Consider the following 23,307-nt stretch of genomic DNA (forward strand, 5'->3'; position numbering starts at 1 on the left):
TTTATTGCAGTGGCTGTTATGGCTCTCTGTGAAGCCTAAAATAATCTATGAGCGTTTCACATTTTAATGGTATTCATGTTGAGGGCCTCTGTGTGACTGCAGCTATATGATAACATATGCCCCAATCGGATATGCCCTTTGTGTACGAGATGACACAATTTGTGCACAGCTAGCCATGAGGGAGATGGAGATTATCCATTTCCAGTGCAGGCAACGCTGGGTCTTCCAGCCTCTCATGTACACCAAAGAGACAAATATTTTCCTTTTTAGGAGCATTTGCACCCTCAGAGCTCAACAGATGGAATGTTCTTGCCCTTCAAGGCAAAGCTCTGCTGTCAGAAGAGACACAGAGGACCAAGTAAGTAGCGGGCGCAGAAACTAGTTAAGAGTTTAATGGGATTTGGCTGATTATTATGTTTTCTTTTATTATAATTAACTCATATTTTCAATGATACTAAGGACCTCAAACCAGGAAGAACATTAAGAATCTGTAAAGTTCCTAGCAAAGAAAAATGCTATCCAAGAATATAACTGTTTATAGAAACTGAGCACTTCAAAAAGTGAGGAGAAACTAGAGTTAAGATCACTGTAGTGATGCATTCACTCCTCTGAAACTGTGGTGTTCAGTGCTACATAATCACGTCCTTCATTGCACAACTCCTCTTTATCCATCCAACCTCTTTCTGACAGTGCAGCTCCATGTCTGACCCAATCCCTCTGACTGACTGCTCATGCCTTACTTCCAGGCAAGAAGTCCTACATAACCAACTCATTCTCCTCTGCAGAAGCATCTCAGTTTTAGCTCTCTTTCTCCAGGCATTTTTTCCACCTGTCTTCTTCTGCCCACCTGAATACACTTCCAGATTTGATCTCCTAATATATTGCCTCCATTCCATCCTTGCTTCACTTGTTCTTAGTTTCAGAGTCTAAGTGCTCATGGCCATATCCACAGTGGTGAATGAAGTGGGTGTCAGTCTTGAGACCAAGGGGCATTGCAAAAATCCATATCAGAGAATCATAGAACACTTTGGATTGGAAGCAATCTTAAAAATCATCCAATTCCAACCCTGCTGCTATAGGCAGGGACACTTTCCACTAGACCAGGTTGCTCAAAGCCCTGTCCAACCTGGCCTTGAACACTTCCAGGGATGGGCCATCCAGAGCGTCTCTGAACCTAAACCTTCTTTCCTGAGCTCCCCAAATTAGGGGAGGAATTCCAATCATGCTGTACCATCACCATGTGGGATATCCCCTGTGGGATATAGCTTGTCCGTCCTGCTGCTACCTTCTTCAGAAGAGCCCTCATTTTTATCATTTTATGGATGTATTTTTTTGTTGTCCCTAACATAAATGCCACCCCATGGGTAAATTTCAAGTCCCTGCTTAAATCTTGTCATAAACACAATCTTTACAGACCTCCTGAAAGAAAATGCAATTGTCAGCTCAGGATGCCCTGTCTTGGTTGTTCACTAGAACTGGGCTGATTTAACTGAAGATTTTCAGCAATCAAAGGCAAAAGAAAAGCAGAGAAACATTTAATCCCAGAATGTAGTGTAATAAAAAGTCATAAGCGGCTGAAAACAGGGCTATATAAAAGGAAACATCATGAAACTTTGACAAGCCCTGTTCCTAGCCCTGCAGATAATATCTCTTTGACTGGTCTGATATTCCTTGATCCTCTTGTAAAGATTGCAAAAGATAAAGAAGATTTTACAGGCAGGCTCAACAAATACCAAATCTTGTCTTTGTCTGCATATTTGCATATTTCTCACCTATTAAGTTTTAAGCTCAAAATCTAAAAGGTGTTCATTCAGGAGCTGACAACCTCTACTTCCCAAATTCCTCTTGGATTGCTCCCAGATCCTGTCAATAAGGTGCAGACACACAAGTCAGGTGTGAGGGTCAGTGCCGCTCACGTGGGTGCCTTTTGGCGGAGCAGGCACTCCGATGGCACATGTCAGGATCTGCTGAGCACATTTAGGGCAGCTGCCAAAGCCTTTGGAGTGCTTTGGCAGCAGGAGAAACAGCTGTTCCCATCAAAGTGATCACATTCTTGGACATTAATTTAGCGTCTGAGAGGATGGAGTGATGCTTGCCAGGGAATAAACTTCATAATCCTAAAGGGTTAAGAGACCCCGAAATTACAGCCTAATAAAGGTGTGGTTAAAGCAGGTGCAACTGCCTTGTTGACAGGTTGCTTGAACCTTGGAGAAAAGTGTATTTAGGCAACCTCTAGTGCCTGAACTGGCAAGTTCTTTCAATTGGAGGAGCTATAGATAGATGGGCATCAGAAGGCATCAGACTTGGAACATTGGGAGCCATTCTATGCAGTCTCGGTAAATAACAATAGGTCAGTGCTGGTGCAAGAAGGAATTATTAATCAGTGTGTATTGTGAAAATACACTCGAATGAGTCTGGAAGCTGTTCTTCTGGGGAGAACATGCTGGAGGTACATGGAGATGCATATCAGAAAAAAAATTAAAATATGTATTTGTGGTGACCTCCAATGAAATACTTAGGGCCCATTGCTATCTGATTTATTGTGGCATTTCCTAAACACCAGATAAGCAGCTCCTGTAAAGTTTTGGTGTTGGCATATGCCCTAGCATATGCCTTTTCCATTTTTTTTTTTACCCAGTCTATAGCAATGAGAAATATCCAAATAATTCCTGAGCCCTTTAAAGAGTCCCTTTCTGCTCAGAGTCTGTAAAGAAGAAAATACAGGAATTGGTTATGAACACCTGAACTTAATGTTGGTAATGAAAGTGTGGTTATCTCTTCTCCTTTTACTATTTACACCACTGTGGCAAACATCCCCTTTCACCTTGAAGCCAAGACTGTTATTGCAACATTACAAAATTGCTGAGCAATTTTCTTTCTCTGCTTAGCTATTATTTCCATTGAATCATCAGTTACCACCCATTGATTGAAACCAAACATCAAAGCAAACCCCAAAACACATTCTGAATAAGTTGGCACCCTTATTTTCCACTTTATTTCTTCCATGAAAACAGCAGGAATTTATACACAGCATCTGTCTGTCTTTCTTGTCTTAGGGCTTTACTTCCACACCACAACCTATTCTAAAGAAATGAACATTTGGAAGGCTAACACACAAAGATGGATTAATTTATCAAAGCATTAAACTCCATAGAGATTTCTTTTTTAAGTCAGCTGCCATTGATTGCAAGACAACAGGATGTACCGAGGAGACAGAAACACAGGTATGAAAAATGGATTCAACGAAGGCAAGGCAACAGGGAAGGACTAAGACGTGTAACTGTCATTTATTAAATCACATAAACTGCAGAATCTTTTCTTCCTGGAGAAGAAATTTCGGTAAGCAAAACTAAGTGCTATAAAATCATGATCTTTTAATGGAAATTGTAGTAAGGTGTTTTTTTCAGCTGGGAAAAAATAAAATTGAGTGATTGCTATCCACAAGACAATCAGAAGTTTAAAACTGTAGTTTCCACTTTACCAAACCATTTTTATGGGTTGGATTTGTCTGGGGAATGGAGAAGTCTCCCTTTTTTCTTTCCCCAGCATCAGTGATTACCATATGTAGGTCACCACATCAGATGTAGAAATCCTCCAATAACACACTACTTCTGAAATAATGCACTGCATTCAAAGACCCCATAGAACTGTACACAAAGTACTCCATTAACAGCAGGTGCTGTACAGAAAAGCTCACTTTAAAAGAACTTTTAATTACAGTATATCTTTGTTTAGAAGCCATCTTCACCTACCTTTTCCTTGTGAGCTGCAAAGGAAAGCAATTAAATGTATGAGAAAACCACCCTCAATTTAAAGCTACAGGAGAAAGCAATTAGTGTAAAAAGGGGCTTAGCCTGTACACAAAGAAATACGGTATGTGAAGTCAGTGGAGGCTGGGCATTACTTTGACATAATTAATACAAGTTGTAGATCTTAAGATGTGCAACTACCCCAAGTCGAAAGTCATAGCTGGCTGTGTGGCCCATGTTTATTCCCAAGTCTCTCCCTAACAACAGAGTTTACACAAAATTACATTTATCTCTCTCCGCTGTATAATTCACACCTTCTCAAAATTCCCTTTACAGAGGTGAAGGGTTTCAGTAGAGCTGAATGAGCAGGAAGACACAGGGGTTTATTTATTTAAGTGAGGCCACTTGCATAGATCTGGCTACAAAGACTTTACTAGAGGAGGAAAAGGATCTTTTTGGTCTTGTTTGGTATTTTTAATTTACAACTCTTTTTTTTAATACTGGAACTAATCTCATACTAAAATTTCTTCCTCAACCCTTTTCCCATCACAGTATAGCAGAGTCCTTTTAGTCATAGGGCAAAAAGGGATTCAGAGGTTTGGTGGATTTTTTGGTTTTGGATATTGGGGTTTTTTTAAACAATTGAGGTTTACAAAATGGTTTCTGTGTTTTTAAGGGTTAATCTTTGATGATCAATCACATCAAAACATGTGGGAAAAAACCAAAAAACCAAAAAAAAAAAAAAAAAACAAAAAAAAAACCATCAATAACTCCACTGAAGTTAAAGGTAAAAATGTTCCTCACTAAAACAACACCAGAAAATGCTTCATTTGATGGCATTTTGTAGAGGATACAAAGGTTAATTAGATACTTTCTATTGCATTATATAGCAGGAAACCTCTGTTAATTACTGCTTCTCTAACATAACTGATTTGTTAAAAACTGACTATGGAACCACAAATAAAAGAAATTATCTTTCCCATTCCAGCACAAGCTATTCCAGGTTCTAAGAACTGAGACCTCTGGGTGCCTATTTTTTCTGCATAATACCTAATTTACTTCTGCAGTCCAAAGCCTATGACCCTGTATCAAAATTAGATATTGACAGAGACACTGAATGGTTAATTTTAACATACCACTTACTAAAACCCTAAAATGAATAAAACTTCCACCAACTTCTAAACATCTCAGCATTTGTTCCTGTGTTTTCTCATGTCCTACATTACAGGAGAAAAGGTTGATGTTAATGGTTTATTTTACCATTATTTTTATTTCAACTTAATGCCATAAGTGAGGTATTTCTATAAATGTTTGAATTTATGAGCTTTTGTGAGTTTTCTCAACCAATTAGTCAAATTTCTGCCTTGAAGGCATCCCCTGGCTAAATCCAGCTTTTTTGGTTTTTTGTTATTTAGCACACTACTGTATTCCTTTAAAGGCAAAGTTCAATTATTTCTCTTTTGAAGGTCTGAGGGCCTTGTTTAAAATGCCAAGTGCATTAAAAACCATCCTTCCTTGCCTTTTACAGGGACATATAGAAGGATAAGTTAGTTGGATTTAAAGGAATTTTGGAATTGATCATGTGTGTGTGTACATGTGCATGAGGATACCAAAATAAGGATTAAATGCTGTCAAATCATCAAGAACACTTGTTTTTTTAACCTTTTGCTGTTTTATTTCTTAACAAGGAACAAAAGAAGAAAAGCTTTATGGTTGAAACAAAGGACAGGGCAGCAGGAGACACCAAACTTGGATGAAAACTTACACAAACATTGTTTACAAGCACAGAAATAGGTCTTTAAAGCCACACAACTGTAAAGGAGATCAAATTATCGTTGTGTCGTGGTTTGACATGGAAGTGATTTTTTCAGGAAGTTGAGTCAAACCAATCAGTGGTCAAGTTTGGATATTGGCACCTGGAGTGACCACTGAAGATAGGGATACGCCTCTGAGAACACAGAGGGTTAAAAGCAAGAACTCCCAAGAGCTCGCTCTCTTTGGTTCCGGTCAAGGTGCTGTGCAGACCTCCCCTGCCCAGCCATGGGGCTGGGTGGGGGAGGGGGAGCCATGAGGCCTGGTCGAGGTGAGCCGAGGGGTAGAAGGACTGGAACCGAGCCAGCTCCTGTGGACGGAAGGGTGGAGAGAAGCGGAGATGTCTTTGTCATTCCCCCCGCCAAGAGGGAAGAGACAGAGAGTCCGGACGGCACCTGTAACTTTGCCGGCGCGGAGGAGGAGGAAGAGGGGGGAAGGCGCCCAGCCTTGGCCTTGGGAATGGGCTGCTGGGCAGAGATATCAGCCGTCCAGGGAGTCTGAGCTTTTAACCCTTTCCTGAGAAATGAAGGCTTTGTAAAATATTACTCCTCCTTGATTTGAAGTAGAAGAGAGACAGTCTGGAATCTGAGATGATGGAAGAAGAAATTCTTGAGTTGGAAGGAGATGATGGAGTGGCTTGTGGCTGGACTTTTCTTGTTAGCCATAGACTGAACCAAATTCTCCTAACAGAAGCTGCACTTAGGGTGGTGCGTTGGTGTGCCAGGAGACCTGTTTCAGTGATTACCAGCAGAGGAGTAGAGAGAACAGAGGAGAGTTGGAGAAGGTGTGGAGAAGCCCTCTGTCTTCGAGGAAGAAGAAGAGGAGAAGAAGACCTCTGTTCTTGGACCCTCAGCCCCAGGGGAAAATGGGGGGGACTGTAGTCCCAAAATGAGAAACTGAACTGTTGTCTCTTTTGGTCCATGGCAAAGCATCCTTAAAGGAGCCCTGTGAGCAGTCTGTCCATGCACGGTGGTGAGAGCACTGTGACATGGAAAGGAGAGTGTCACCAGGGCAGATTTTCTCCGGGCGGTTGCCATGTGTGACATGGAAACACAAGGGTGGCAATTATGTTTCCTGGGGAGTCTGTGGCACAGGAGAGACTCCTGTCTCCCTTGAAAGATTGAGTATTTGAATATCTGAAGGGTAGCAACTTGATCAAGATCCTGGGTGGTGTCTCACTGTTGAGTTTGTTTGGAAATTAGGTGGGAGGAGGAGAGTCTTCATCCAGGATTTAGTGTTTGTAGTTTTTATAGTAGTAGTTTAATAAAGTTCTTTTCTTTGTTACTAAGCTTGGGCCTGCTCTGCTCTGTTCCTAATCACATCTCACAGCAATTATTTAAAAAAGTACATTTTCATGGGGGCACTGGCGTCGCGCCAGTGTCAAACCATGACACGTTGAAAAAAGCTGCATTTCTGCTCTTACTACTTGGTGAATCTACTGTTGCCCCTCTTCTAAATTACATTCACTGTCCTTATGTATTTTTATTTAAGTTTTGAAGATAACCCTCTATGCTGTCTTTTTCCTCTGTGCTGGTACTGAATCCAAAGGGGATGGCAAAAGTTTTTGTGGACAACCAAATCTGCTAGGAGGCCTTGGTGAACTTTGCAGATAGATGGTTCTTGGCCATGAAAATTTATTCCTCATATCTGGAATGGTGTGAGATTTCTGACAACAGTGAAAATGGTTTCGGGTCATCCCCTGTTAAAAGGGACAAGAGACTTTAAAAGAGAAGGAAAAACAACTTTAAATTTAACTGTGGCACGTGGTTATCATGGCTGGATATTCATAAGCAGCAGCCTTAGAAGGCTGTAGGGCAGACCCTACACCTTGAGCCTTGTTGTGCAGCTCCTGGTCATAGGAATCACCTTATGGGATCTACTATGACCAGTAAAGGCTACAGGGAATGTTTCTGCAGGGATTTTAAAAATCTACTTATGAGCCAATTATCTGTGGTAGTCATGCTCAACGTGCATGTATGTCTTCCAGTGCAAACTTTGAGTAAAAACTGAGATTAATTCAAATAAATTTAAACATTCAGCTTTTTTATTTTATGGTTACACACATAAGTAGAGCAATAACTGAATACAAATGTTGCATATTTACTGTGTCGTGATCCAAGCAATTACTACAAAAGTATTAAGGAAAATCATTATTTCACTCTTTTAATTTTATTTTGTAATTAGGCGGGAACCATATTTTGGTGAATACATTTAGACTTAGAAGTTATATCTTATGCTTATTTTTGTTTTGAGAGGATGATTTTAGCCCTGTTAACAATTAAAATAGCTATTAAAAATGGCATTTATAGCTTTTGTACATGTTTTTCTTGTTAGTTTTCATCAAATAGTTCACACTCATATGATGTATGCAGTCTGCTAATAGTCAGGAGCACAGACTGTCAAAAATGGTTTCAAACATCTGGTTAAAGCCAACTTTTTATGTACTGGGATTATTAGTTCATCCTTTTCACACAAGTGTAGTGCCAGTTGCTCATTATGCTTCTGACTTCTCTTACTTTTTGTTCTCAAAAATTATTTGAAAATGTTTAGAACGAAAACTTAAAAGCAGAGCAAAAACAATGCTGGCAACTTTTTGAGTGCCAGAGTTTTTACTGCTTTCTGTTGACATATTTTCCTGACTTTCCATTCAGATAAGAATTTTTGTGCAAGGTGTTACGGGGAGGGTTGACTGCATCACTGCAAAGTGCAACACAGTAACTGTGTATATTCTCCACATACCATACTATTAGAATCAATCTGTTCAGGTTAGTTTCCATTCTGAGGAGAGCTGAGAAACACAACCACCAGTTTCTGTCACGTGCCGCACAGCTTCAATTAAAAATAAATTACATTTCATGCAAAGAACCTAACTTAAAAATCTCAGCAAACAACAACAGAACCTTTTCACTAATGATTTTCAGTCATCAGAAGTGGAGAGAGACTCAGACAGCAGACAGCATGGTCCCAGCATGCTTTTTGCCTTTTTTTTTGTTTGCACAGTAGCTGTCAGTTGCAGCCCTGCAGGTAGTAGAACCCAGTGGGAAGAGGGGCGGGACAGAGCGATGCTGCCTGAACTGACAGCAAATTTAAATTACTGAGCTTTCTTTTGATTTTTTTCTTTCTTTGAGTGCCCTTTCCCTTTTTTTTCTCTTTTCTTTTTTTTTTTTTTTTGGTATTTTTCTACTCTGCGACAAACTGAAAAGATTCGAGCACACACTAATTTAACAACCCTGCTTCGTCGTCTTCTTTTTTTTTTCCCTTCTGCTTCCAGGATAATTAAAAGAGAAACCTGTAAAGGCAACGTTCCTTCAAGCAAGTTGGTGCTGCAACGTGCTGGTAAGATGAATTTAATTTTTTTTCTTTTTCCTTTCCTCGTCTTTTCTTTTCCTTTTTTGGAGCTGAAAAGCTTTTGTATATCTAATGCAGTCATAAGTGTGGTTCCCCTGCTGTGAAGGGTTAGGAGGTAATGAAAAGGTGCAACGGCTTGATATGTGACCTTCTCCTATTACTTAAAATGGGGAATAACAGCTTTCGTGTCTGTCCTCATCATGCTTTTCTCTCTATGAATTGACTATTTGCTCAACAGAAGAGATGCTGTGATTGTCGCACTATGACAATGAGGACTTGATTGTTTTTTGGTTACTGTTCCTTGCTCCTATCAGAACAGATACTTGAGTTGGGGGGGTTGTGTTTGTGATTTTATTTTCCCCTCTGAACATTGCCTGAAGCACTGATACGACAGGGGGGTGGAGATGGGGGTGGAGGAGATGGTCTTGGGTATCGTGCTGCCTGTTCAGCTGTTTACTAGGTAGAGAAGTGCAACACTGAAACTTTTCTTTAAAAATAAATAAATATTCTTCTGCTTTCATCAAGTGGGGTCAGTGTATCCAGGATTTATTGTTGTCCGATGCTGGGTAAAGTTCTTGCTGTCCCTTGCATTTTTCCTCTGGAGAAGGGGGAAGGGGTGTTCCACTCCATACCTTGTCATACCATTGTAGTAGCTAATTGCAAGAAGCTGACAAACTTTGAGATGAAATACCAGGCGTTGCTTTGTAAGGAATGAGTTTGATGCTGTGGATCAGCTCCTATGAATGCCAGCCTGCCAGATACAATCAGATCTGTATTATACACGTTATATTCCTGACTTGCAAGTACCCTGATTTCCAAGGTCTTCTTTCTAGTCTTTTTTTGGTATTAGCACATTTTCTTTTTTTTTTTTTTTTGCAAATGAGATGTGTTTTGCTTTGTGTTTAACCTTCCAAAACTTAAAAGATGGTGTGTGTTTCTCAGGCTTTCTGAATGTAGTTCTGCCAGGTATTGAATGCTACAACATCTACTGAAATCAACAGGAAGACTGAGCTTGTCCTGTATTTAAGAGAAAATTGCCGAGTACTGGCAGGACTGGATCTTATGACTGCTGAACTACCTCTGTCTCTGTTTTCTCAACTGCAATTAATTCTTGTTGCACTTTAGGCTGGATTCTGTAGCTTTTACTGTAGTGTTCAGAATAAGCACTATTCTTACACTTAGTTGCTGTTTTGTGGTCAGGCTGATTAAAACTTTTGAACGTAGGATGGGGATTTTAGGTGAAATTGAATAGAGTTAGGAAACCAGTGTGATTTGGTCCTCTATCTCCTTGAAAGCTCTTTTCCTTACTTTTATTCAAAGAGGTATCCTGAAACTAATAATCTGCACATTGATACATTAGACTTTCCAGACTCAAAGTTCTGTTTTGCCAACTGCATAATGTGATATCATGAGAGAAGTTGTGCAAGGAGGGTGGAGAAGAGGAACAGGGGGGTTGAACACAGAGTCCTTTCCGTGTCGATGGAGAGAGGGAGAGGATGTGCCAGTGCCATATGGAAAATCACATCCTCTCACAGAAACTTTGTTAGGGCAGAGGGTTAAGGGTGCTGCACTTGCAGAAGTTCATCATTCCCTATTTCAGTCTCAGTTTCAAGCACTGCAATACTTTTCTGAAGGTTTACTTTGCTTGTGCAGAAAATACTGCTGGCTTGTGAAATGAGGGCGTTGGAGCTCCCACATCTTGCTTCTGCCCTGAAAACTTGCCTTCCCCCACACCAACATCAAGGTCTACAAGGCCCAGAAAATTAGGCTTTGTCCCTTGTAATCCTAAACTCCCATCCATTTATAACCAGAGAAGAAAAGGGTTGAATTCAGTGTTCTTGTTATGGAAATAAGTTTTTATTCACTCAGTATCAACTGACAGTTAGAAGCGTATCTGATGTAATATGAATAAACTGTAGGCTGTTGTCAGTAAATTATGCATTTATAGTCTCACATTCTCCTAGAAACAGTGCTTTTACAATGCTCAAGTGGCCTAATGGGGTGAAACAACTACCAATATTCTCATCTGAGCTTCCTAATCAGCCAAAGTCATGAGAAGTCCATGGTGGTTGGTTCCCACCATCCGTGGTGGGCATCTCTGCTGTGGGTGAGGCTGCAGGGAGGAGAGTCTGAGTTTAGCCAGGGGTCTTGGGTCACACAGGTGATGTCAAAATTGCTGTTATGAGGCAACATAGTACAGCTGAGTATAGATGCTGAGTTTTGTGGCAAGAATGGATTCCTAAATTCTTAAACTACAACAAAACTGATATCTGTACATTTAACTAAAAAAACCACCACCCTAACCCAATCTACCAGTCTACATCCTCTTTGAATGTAGTCTTTAAACATATATTTTTTATTTAATCTGTGCACTTTAAATTGCTGTTGGCTTCTAGCAATACCGTCCCCTGTTCAGTGCCTGGAAATTTCTAGTTGAATGCAACTGCTTTCATTGTAACAAAAAAAGAAAAGCAAGCCAGAAAACTTGCTGTAATTTCCTGTCAGTAACAGAGAAATAAGAAAACACTAGGCTAATAAAAATGATAATCTGAGTTTACAACTGTTAACAAGATTCCTGAATAGAAATGGTGCTATTATGCACAAAGAATTTCTATCATCACTGGAGGAATGTAGTATAAAAGTATGAGGTTTATTATTAGGGTCCTGTCAACCAATCAGAAATCAACCCATAATCTTACTTGTGAAATACCATAAGTTTTAGCATCTTCCCTCCCCTCCTACTAATAAAATATTAAAGAAATTTTATAATTAGAAACTTTGATAACATAACTGTGAATTTCGTTTACAGCAAAAAGCTAGCATAATTCTGTATTTCTTCCACATCTCTAAGGTTCCATATAAAGTCACTGCAAATCTGAGTTGCACACAGCAGGTAAAATTAAGGTAAATCACAGACTTGCCATGGGCAATAATGATGGGATTTCATCAGTTGCTTTCTCCTGGGAAAAGTCAAATTCCCAGATTTTTCTCAGGACTCTGAAGAATTACTAAAGAATGTCATAACACCTCCTTCCCTGAATGAAATTATTTATTCGCATTGCATTTCTGGTCAGCTCATTTCAAGTGTGATAGAATCTTGGTAAAATTCTTGGATTTTAACCATTGCAAATTTTTCCATTTCATTCTAGAAATAAAAGACTCTTAAATTTCTCTTCTAACTGCAAATGATTTATGTCATTGTAAGGGGCTTGCTCTGTTTCCATTTGATTTAACATATTAGCCATGGTCTTCTTTCAGCAAGAACCACTCTTGCAAGAACCCTGTACATAGGCTCAGAGTGACCCCAAGTCCCTGATCCTCCCCCACTACCTGATTGATAACATATTGGGCTACCACCTGCCTGAACACACTTCTCCCACAAGTCTGGCAGCCAGTCACGAGTCCTTCATCTCCTTGTGGTGTGCACATGGCTCACTTCAGAGTCCTTGGGGCTCCTAACCCTCTGTAAACTATAGAGAACCCTAAAAATAATCTAAAACCTCCTAATGACTCTCATCACCTCCAAGGCAACAGAGTTCACAGTATTTATCAGATCACTAGACAGGAATTAAGAATGTAAATAAGTGTTTTATCTATTAAGGTAAACAGTAAAGTAACAGCAAGAAGAAAACAAAATGAAAAGAGAACTAGAAGCCCAAAGAGCTCATTTCTAGACCGTAATTATCATCACCCAAAGCCTTCCTGAGGTTGCTTTGCATGTCCCATGGCCTAATAACTCAGTTCCTGCCCTGATGTGCTCTGAGTTCTTGAAGTCACATTTTTCCTACTCACATTTTTAAAGACACATACTCTCATCTTCCTTGGGCATGGCAACAAAGTGGGAGCAACCTAAAAGCTCTGCATATTGTTTTTTTAATTTGCCTTCTCAGTCTGGAACCTCCAACTGCCACTGTGTTACCCATAAAGGTGATTGTTCTCTGTCCACGACATTCGGGCACCAAATCATCTGATTAATCTCATTCAAATTTAGGTGCCTATATTGTAGACACTGATATGTGAGTGAGCTACCTCTGGCTCTCATTACAGTCAGAGAAAACAACCAGGTGCTTTTTTGACATCTGTTTTCTTACAATCCCATGGAAAGGTGTCATATTCAAAACTCAGACCACTTCATTTCCTCTCCTCCTCAAATTTTCTCAACTGTTGCCTTACTTACTTTAGACATCTCTTGTAACTTCTTCATGAAGACAGAGGACTTAAAACTCCTTAAATTACATACATTGAAAAACTATTGACTTATCAAACTTCATATACCTGGCAGTGGGCCTCAAACAAGGCTGATCCTAGTGCAGTTAGGACTGGATTGCATAGGCACATCCATAAATCACTGACATAATGTCACTCATATATATTATGTGTCCTCCAGGGCTGCTGGAGGGAAGATGTCACAAGTGCGTTCCAGGCAATGTGTTTAACGTCTAATTAATCTTGTTCCTTGTGGTTAATTTTATTAGGCTGAACTGATCTAGTGAAAGGAGGTGCTGTGATTGGTTTATTTGTTCTACTTAGTAGGCCAGTGGCATTTAAAAGTCATGCTGCAATGCTATAAAAAATCCCAAACTCAGGAAACTCCATGAGTGTAATGAAGTCTACCTATTTTAGGCACCAGTATTACAATGAGTTGATGTTCCCGATGTAAATTTTCTTATCCAGAGGACACTTTGTGCATTTGAAAGCTTTCAGACTGAAACTTTGTCTTCTTACATTTTTACAGCTAAAGCTGTGTAAAGAGTGCAAAAATTGTGTTCTGCAGAACAACCCCCATTTCTGAAAGGTACCTCACACCTTCAGCCCACCTGGCCATCTGTGGAGGGGTTTTTTGTGTCCTCTTGGCCCTGTGCTGGCCCCATGCAGTTGTTTTCATGTCCAAGTCCGTGGTAAGGACATGAAGGGCTGTGGGTGATGCTGATGGGTCACAGCCCACCTGAGCAGAGGGTTAAAAGGGTCTGAGGGAGGCAGCATCAGAGCAGCCTTGCTTGCAGAGGAAATTATACCCAAGGATGACCATAACCAGCATCAGTCAGGCTTATATTCAAGGAAAATCTAGTTAATTTAAAAGGCAAATGTGTCAGCACATAAATGTATATTAATATGTATATCAGAGCGTGATGTTAGCAATGCCAGCATTGTGGGTTCAATCCCTGTATGGGCCATAAACTTATGAATTGAACTTGATGATATTTGTGGGTCCCTTTCAACTCAGAATATTCTGTGATTCTATGATTCTATGATATAAACTCATAGTATGGCTGTTGGACACATAAAACCCCACTAGACAGGTGAGACATTCAGCAGTAGGAACACACTCTACCATCAGACAAATGTGGCCTCCCTTGAAGATTCATTCCTTTCTTCACTTAAGTAACCTTCAGCATCTTAAAGATTAAGTGTAGGCTTGGTTTAAGTCAGAGACACTGGATTTTGCCATTCATTTAAGTACAAAATGTTTAATTGTCCACTCAGCTGTTGATCCACTTCTCAATATGGTGGTATTCAGTCAAGGTAGGTTGGGCTTGATGATCGTGGAGGTATTTTACAACCTTAAGGATCCTATGATCATCACACATGGTTGAGATAGCTCTATTCTGAACCTGAGCTCTGAAATGTTTTGCAAAAATAGTCTTTATTCAGAAAATAGGAGTGGCCAGATTTTGAAGCCAGCAGAAAATGTGTTATGATGCTCTTGAACTGCTTACATAATAACAGAGCTCTAAACACAGGACTAGGTCTCTGACACATTTGCTGCTTCCAATGATTAATGTATAAACTCTGTACCAGCTACTAACACAGTGAGCAGTCCAGAGGGCCCATGGACTGCATTTTGGATAACAAGAGACAGAAGTATCAATTAATAGTGGCTCTTAATCAATCTGATGCAATTGATGTTTTCCATAGGCGCTCCATTAACAAGCAGCTCGCGGCTCTACCAGCACCTTTCTTTCCCTGCACTCTAAGTCCCTGAATTATGAAGGACATGTGCATACTAAATGAAGGTTTTGCACTCAAGAGCAAAGGCTGCCTATCCAGTGTCACAAAGTAAGAGACCACATTCACAGGACATTAAAGGCTGGGTACTCTTGCTGAACAGGTTTACACATTTAAGCCTTGATCCTGCAAGGACTTATACACATGCTTAACCTTACACACTGCAAATGAAATCCTGGGCCTCTCAAAATCAATGACAAAAGTCCACTGACTTCAAAGGGCCACTCTATGAATAGCCTTTTTGGTTTCAGCACAGCCACACAGCGTGCAGAAGCATGTGAGCTGATCTCCCCAGCCCTGCGTGCTTGTGTGAAGTCTTAAGAGATTGAGTGAGCTGCTAAGTGTATCTTTCAGAGCACTTCTGTCTCACAACAAACTATAGGCATTCAAAGATGTTTTCTTGTTTGATCTGTGCTCTTTACGAGTTTTGCCCAAATCCAGTGGTAAAACCTGCTGAAGGAGTCTGTGAGCAATCCATAATGCAATTCTCTCCCTGGCTAGTATTGCATTCTGAGCAGTTTGTTTTCTTTACTTTCCAAGAGAGCCAATCTCTGGAGTGAGGTGATTATGCTGGAATCACATGTTTCTTTTCCAAAGAAAATAATCTATAGCTCACATGATTTTATAGGAAATCTGGGAAATATCTGCTGAAATGACTTACAGGTCAAAAAAAAAAAAAAATAGTGCATGAATTTGTACAGGATTCAACTGCCGGTTTTCATCTGCTTTCTGTTGGCAATTGAGATACCTTCTTGCAAAATCTTACATCTGTCTCAGGATCTGTTGGAGATCAGAAACTCAGTCCTGCGTCTGTCTCAGTGTATAAATCTCTCCTCTGGCAGTGGTTTGCCTCGACTCTCTGTGGAGTCCTGAGGAGTTGGGTGAAATGTTCAGGAGAATGGAAAGTGGTATCAGCCCCATTTTTCAGCACAGATCCCTTTCCAAAGCAGGTTAAGCCAATGACCCAACGATGCTGCACAGACCCTCTGGTTCAGGGATGGTAAATGATGCTCCCAACCCTCACAGTGGCTGAGGTACTGAGCTGGGGGATCTTGGGCTGTCCTGAATAGCACCAAGGTGTCTCAGCTCCAATAACAGAGCTCATGCTGGAAAATGCAGATCCTGTGAGTGAAACAGCTGTGCTGGTGTGCAGATACCCCAATGCACCCTGCACGTGCTCGGGACTAGGGAGGTTTTGGCTATCATCTCCTTAAGCCTGCAGAAACATTTGTGAGGACAATATGTGTACTGTAACAAGGAGCAAGGGTTAGGAAAAGATATTTATAAAGTTTTGCATCCCAGTTATGCTTTAGGATTAGCCTGTGTTAGCATTTGTGTAAGCCAAATTACCTCTTCTCACCTAAATTGGTGGCAGTCATTTGAGAAGACTAGCCTGGGTGAGCTTAGTGAAGCTATTTTTTCTCTTTCAGCATTTTCCTCTGACACATGTCACTGCTCTAGCAGCAAAAAAAAAAAAAAAAAATCTCGAGACTTCACTCTTTTTTTTGGATTTTACTGTAAAGGTATTTTAATTTTATCTTCATCATGCTTCTGTAATGGGCTTTACACATTCCCAGCAAAGTCCTGTGTGAAATTCTTGACCACAGAGATTACAGAAATTTACTGCTTCACTGGCGTGGTCAAGTTGCCACAAAATTGCATTTGTTAATGTAGCTGTGAAAACACATGGCACCTGCCATCTCTGAGCATAAGGGTTTTAAATATGGCTTGGAAGAATTTAAGGATGCCTGTAAAATGGGGCTTGGCCGTGTCAGTTTAGCTTTAGGAAGGAGACTGTGCTATAAAATACTCACCCATAATTGGACACAAGTGACAGCTTTACTTAACTAGTGTTCACAAATGAAGGAGCAATGAAAATGTTCTGCCTTTCTCACCCCAGAAGAATGACCACGGCAGATGTTAATACCGGTGAGAATGGCTTTATTGTAGCTACAGGTGAGACAAATGGAGGATTTATGAGTCTGGGGATTGAGGGAAGGGGAGGAAGGTTGAAAGTCCAGTGTTATTCCACAGAAATGCAATGTCCATTCCATAGCACACACAGTGCACTGAAGCAGAGGCTATTCTGTGTCCATGAATTCATGAGCATGCCTGGTTTTTTGTTTGTTTTTAAGTGCCCAATACCCAGAATCACAAACTGAACATGATTCTTCTGTTTATTTCCTTATGTTCTACCCTGTACCCATTTAGGCTGATGGCAAATCTCTAACTTAATTGAAAATACGATGTAATCAATGGCTCAAAGTCTGGGAACTCAGTGACCCGTGGAAGTGTAAACAAGAGACAACGTTGTTTCTCTGATGAAAGTCCTGAGACGAGGCTTGGCCCAGCATCTGCTGGATCCTTTCTGTTCATTTTAATGAGCTTACAAATGGTCCCTAACATAATGTGCATTCAATAGAAATCAGCATTGGTTTTTCAGGCACTGATCCAGTAAAGCCCTTAATTATGTGCTTAAGATTATGGTATGGGAATAGTCCCATAGAAGCCACTGCAACCACAGAAATGTTTTAAGCTCAGCAAGTAAGAAAATGTTTTGTTGCTGGAGTATCATCACATTTTTTTTCCAGTCAGTGGCCTCTGCCAAGAAAACTAACAAATTCAGTTTCTAGAAATCCAACAACATGAGATGCCATAAATGCAGTGATATTCAGATTTTTACCCTTTTTTTTAAGCTGCTTTATATTCCTTTATGCCCAGATATAGCAAAGCACTTAACTGCAGTTGTGACATGAATAGGAGTGCTTGCATCTTGAAACTCAAAGCTCCCTCCCTTTTTAGATTCAGGCTATGCTCACACGTGGTGTTGCTGTCTGTTGCCAGTCCCAGTTCTAGATAGGATGATGTTTTTAAATTTATAAAAGGTAAAGCTGCAGTATAAGTAGGAAAACATTCTTCTCTGTATTTAAAGTTCTGGTGGTTTATCCCAAACTCTTTAACCAGGTACTTTTTCAGAAGAGCTGCTTAAATACAGTTTGAGCTTTTGTGCCATGTGGAGCACATATTGTTTAACTGCTTCACTTCAGCTCATCCCACCTCACTGGAGGGGACTGCATTTCTGCATCCTCTAGTTTTCATGAAACCTCTTGATATTCACCAGGATTTTTTCAGGTAATGCTGCTTACAGCAAACACAGCCTGTGGTGTTTCCAAAAGTTTCCTGCTGTCAGAAGCATTAGGGCCAAATTGAAAATATTGGTTTGGGAGAATGTAATCTTTTCAGCACAGGCTCTGGTCAGCTTGGCTGTGTGCATTGCCAGTGCCCAGTAGTAATGATGTCCAGGCACAGGGCCAAATGCTAAAACTGCCCCCAGAGTGAATATACTCACACTCTGTGAGAGAAGCAGTAAAGTATTCTTGTTTTCTGGCCAGCAACATCACTTCCCAGGAGGATAACTTTTGCCAGGAGTATGAATAAGCTGCATTGAGGCTATGCCTTATGGCAACTGCTGCATCAGGGACTGCTAAGTAACTCATAAATAAGCAGTCCCTGCTGCACCCCAATTCCAGTATCCAGCTTCAGAAGATACTTATGTAGGTCCAAGTATAAAGGCTTCCACAGTGGTCTCAGTGGGCTCTGAGAAGTGCCAAAGCAGAGGTGGCTACTTTCCATCTCCTGCTCCTTCGACTGGCCATAATTTTTCTGGCAAGCACAAATATGCAGAGCCTAGAAGGATTTGGCTTCTATTCTTCAGCTCATATTCATCATGTGGGTTGCTCCAGTGAAGTTATGAAGCCAGGAGCTCCTGTTATGGTAGGATAAAGACTCCACCACAGCTGAAATCTTTATTAACAAATTAATTATGAATAAACACTGGAAAAATAGGCACATTTTAATAAACCCAGCAACTATCTTGTTTTGAGCACACAAGTGTATTTATACCCACAACAGAAATACTATTCAAATGTAGGGGTTTTTACATTAGTGCTCATTTTCAGTTTTCTCGAGAGCAACTTCAGTTCTGCTCACACAGGCATGCCAAACCTTCTGCTGATATAAATCAGAGTGATCCCTTGAAGTCTGGTGAGCATCTGACCCAGGATGGCAAATAATAGCCTCTAGAGCCCCACTAGTCATTGAGAATGATAGAAGTTACTGATTCAACATGTACAACTTTTTAACACCACACAGACAAAATCATTTCAGGCAGGAATTCCTACACTAGGGATAGCCATATTCCATAAGGAGGTAGTAGAGGTTAACTGCATTCTTGCAGAAAAGCACCCTGTTTTGGTTTAAAAGGTTTAAAACCTGCTTACAAGGATGTAGCAGTTCTAAGTTTTGTGCAGACAGGTAGAAACAGATATAATAATACGAGCACTTAGACATCTATAATGTTCTATACTGTGCCCCTGTATGAGACATTCCCCAGTTCTAACTGCTGACATACAATGATCCAGCTCCTGCTTCTTTGCAGCAGAATCAAGAACTCTGATTTCAAATAAGCCAATAAAGTCATGTTCTGGAAGACAATACTCTGCCTTTGTACTCCCTTTCTTCAGCTATATTTTTGTTGCCTTTCAGGACATTTCCTAATTTACTGCACAGACACCTTATTTTGGAAAAAGAAATATCATCAGCTGGTGTGTTTATCTAAGAAAAATCTGTATAATTTAGACAAGGATAACCAACCCCTTCTGTATACAAAGACAATCTGAGCACCATAAACCAGAAAAGCACAATAAAACCAGAAAAGCATTGTCACAGTTTAAATTTCTTTATGTTCTTGTCTCCCATCAGTATAAAAATATACTTTTGTCATGTAGCTACTTATCTTTGGTTGAATACTAGACTGAGCATACAGAAGCAGTTCTTTTTTTCTGGTATTTCCAGTCAGCTTCATACCTCAAATTATTAAAAACCTCTGGGAAGTCTTTCTCATGAAGTGTGATTCACAAATTGTATGAATTAGTCTTCAAAGATTTTATTAAAATAAAAATGAAAGTCTATGACCCTTACTAGTGGTTTGTCTTATATAAATGTATTTCTCTGCTTGACTTTCACAAAATACATTAGGACAGAATAAATGACATTGGAGCGGGACAGGAAACACTTCAAAAGGAACTAATTTTCACATGCTGCAAAACTAGTTTGGGGACCATCTTGAAAGATCCTCCATGCCTCCACTTTTCTTTATGCAGCTTTATTCATTGTCTTAAAATTAATTTGCCAAAGCAAGAAAACTTGTTCTTAGGGAGGTGATAAAATTGATTTTAAAAGTCCTGGTGATAGCAGTGGTTCATGCTGCTCCTGGTGAGTATGTTGTGGACAAGTCTCTGGGGTTCTATCAGTCCTAGGAAGAAAACAGCCAAGGACCATTCTGCAGCCCCACGTGCTGTTGAGCTGGTGCAGCTCGAGTCCATCCACACACACACCCCCAGCTCCAGGCAGAACTGCCAGCATCAAACTTGTCTGTGGTACCTGCTGTCCCCCAGCCCAAAACCTGGAATGTTTTAGAGAGTGACATTTGGCACAACCCAAAGCTCTGCAGGGGAGCAGGCTATTGACTGAAGGTCTGTGAATGGTCAGGAAATGGTCCTTAGGCCATGATCCTGGTCTGGATCTTCTTATTAGTGTAGACATAACTAGTGGAAACACAGATCAAAGGGAAAGTCCTCCCCAGAACACTCAGACTCTGATTTGAACTTCAGCCAGGTGCAGTTTCAGACTTTACCCACCCTGTTAGACGGGACCTGGAAAGAAGAGGTGGGAAAAATTGCTGGCAGGTGTCTGTATAGATTAAGTAGGATGTCTTCAAGTATAAAAGTGTATCCTAACATGTATAATAAAAACTCAGTGTGTTGCCATATCCACAGAGCATCCCTGAACCAGGATGTTTGGGAAGATGGGAAAGTTCTGTAAGCTTGGCTTGATCTTACAGCCTGCTCTAGGCATCCACTCAGTTCCACTGATGGACACGGGACTTGGACAAACACCTGATCCAACCTGGTGCAGAATCCTCCTGCTACTTGAAAGAGTGTAGGCTGAGGCAAGTATTATGCCTTCCTTAGAGGAAAGAAGGCTGACTTTTGTTACAGAGCTACTGAGAATGGATAAGGGCTGCTGGAGTGGAGCTGGCTTTCAGAGCAAGCATGTCCATCCAAATAAACACTCCAGGTACTCATCAATATGCCCTTGTCCAGGAGCAAATTGGATTCTGAACAAACATCCAAAGATATAAAAGTGTAAATATACTGATGCTGTCCTTTTGGAAAAGTCAGCTGCATACATTTACCAGAGCAAGAGGGGGTGAGGGACTGGGGATTGTGTTATTCTACTCACTTTAAATGTTAGCTTTGATAATTTTTTCTAAATTAGTCTTTATATTTCACTGCTTCCTGTATTTCCCAAAATTATTATTAACAAATTAACAGATCTTTCTTAGTTCTCTCTGAAACAATAATGGCAAAGGCTTTGTTGCATGTGCAAGAACTCCAAATTAGGTGAAATTTGCTTCTGGCAATGGAGTAGTGGCACCATGCAAACACATCTACTAATAATGATACTTCTTTTTGTGTGTGTTGTGCAAGCAGCTATGGCAGGATATGTTCCAAACCTCATTTTATTAAATGAACAGTACAGACCACCAGTAATTGTTATGTCAGGGGAAAATAAAAGCATAAAATGTGCATATGATAGGATGATGTGAAAATGCACATAGAGGAGCACAGCAATGTGCTTTCCTTCTGCAGGGTTTTGGCAGACTTTCCAAACTGCCCGGTTTAGAATTAGCAGGGTCAGAGGAGATGTCCCAAAATTTAGTATAATTTGCATTTATCAATACCAGATTCCTCCAGGGAGCGGTAAGTTCTCTTTTCACAGAATAGATAAGTCTTCTAGAATATTTCCCCAGACAGATTCTCTTCTGCACATCTCCTTGCCAACTGGAACCTTTTGATCTCAACATCCTCAGTGCCAAATTCTTTAATGGTGTAAATGAGCGAAACTCCACCTAAGGCAGTGGAGCAGATCCCATTTGCACCTGCAAAGAACTTGGCTTTGATTCTGTAGCCAAGGAGAGATTAAAACCATTGGTTCTAGTAGATTTGTTAGCCTGTAAAAATGCTCCTCATCTCCAGTTGCAGATAGCTCTGTAATCCAGCCCAAATGTGAGAAGGAAAAGCAGCAGAAAATGCTTTTGAGGGCGTGAATCCTGGAAAGGGAGTGTGTTACACTGGAGGCTTTAACAGGATTTTGTGATCTCTGTCTTATGGCTGAGGATACATTACCATCATTTTGATTCTGGTCTCCTCACTTGCTCTCTGTGCAGCTTTTTTCCAGATCTCCTAATGTGAACCACTTATTCCAGATTGCTCTTTGAAGAAGGCATCCATTGATATATCAGAGATTAAATGAGTCACTCATGATGGATTGTGCTTCATGGCTTTATATACCACAGAAAATTATGCATTTTACACTACCTTGTAAAATAACCATTTATCTAAGTAAACATATTGACTTCTTTTGGGTTCATATGAAAACTATCCTGGGCTGTGAATCTTAATTTAGCAAGCTCTTGACAGGCAGGAGAAAAGACAGCTAACAATGATGGAGAAGAATCAGTTACTTAAATGTCAATAGAGGGAGGTTAAAAAATGAGCTCAAAGTAACAGATCAATTTGTTCTCCAGTGTCCAGCTAGAGGTAGAGACTTGGCAACTTCTACCACAGAATAAGAAAAGAAAAGAAAAGAAAAGAAAAGAGAAAAGAAAAGAAAAGAAAAGAAAAGAAAAGAAAAGAAAAGAAAAGAGAAAAATCTTCAGAGCTTTTGGCAGTTGGTTTAGTTCCATCAGTTGTATGCTGCTATGATGTCAATTCCAACATGAAAACAGCACATTTTGTCCAGAGACAAAGAAATGAGGCCAAATGGTTAGAACAAAGAGAAATGGCTGAGAATAATTTTCCAGAAATTCTACCTCATATCTTTCCACATGTATTATAGGTACCAAAGCAAGGTATCTCTTTTCCAAGCACCATAGTTTGCACATCTGTAATAAGGAAATTATTCTTCTCATCCAGATTCTCCCCAGAGCCTATCCATGTGGGTCACAGTAACATTTGAACATCTGACACTGGTAAAATTGGATCAGCATAAAGGTGCACTGATTCTTCTTCTGAGTTGAAAGCATCAGAAGGTATAAGAACTGTGAAAGAATCCAGTTTAAGAATGGAGGTAAAATGGCCTCATCCCAGGTCCTTTGGGAAGCTCTGTATTTGTCTGTCTAGTGGAACAGGAATACAGGTCAGCACTTGCTCAGCTTTCAAAAAAACAACAGGTTAAATTTTCAAATAACAGGTTAAATTTTCTAGTATCTGACCATTTCTGCTTGTTAGCTCAGATTGAATTTAATTGGTGCACTTGCCTGGTTTTT

General features: G+C 40.2%; 1 protein-coding gene across 2 annotated transcripts in view; it reads left to right on the forward strand.

Moving 5' to 3' along the window:
- The first annotated feature begins 8,600 nt into the window (after window positions 1-8,600).
- CELF2 (CUGBP Elav-like family member 2) overlaps window positions 8,601-23,307 on the forward strand; it is a 543,574-nt gene continuing 528,867 nt past the window's right edge. Inside the window, exon 1 of one of the 2 annotated variants that reach the window (XM_068189476.1) lies at window positions 8,601-8,897. The gene's annotated coding sequence lies outside the window, so the exon portion shown is untranslated. The remainder of the gene's footprint in view (window positions 8,898-23,307) is intronic. The other variant, XM_068189481.1, reaches the window with a different exon arrangement.

This window comes from Anomalospiza imberbis, chromosome 5 (genome assembly GCF_031753505.1).
Source record: "Anomalospiza imberbis isolate Cuckoo-Finch-1a 21T00152 chromosome 5, ASM3175350v1, whole genome shotgun sequence".
NCBI lineage: Eukaryota > Metazoa > Chordata > Aves > Passeriformes > Viduidae > Anomalospiza > Anomalospiza imberbis.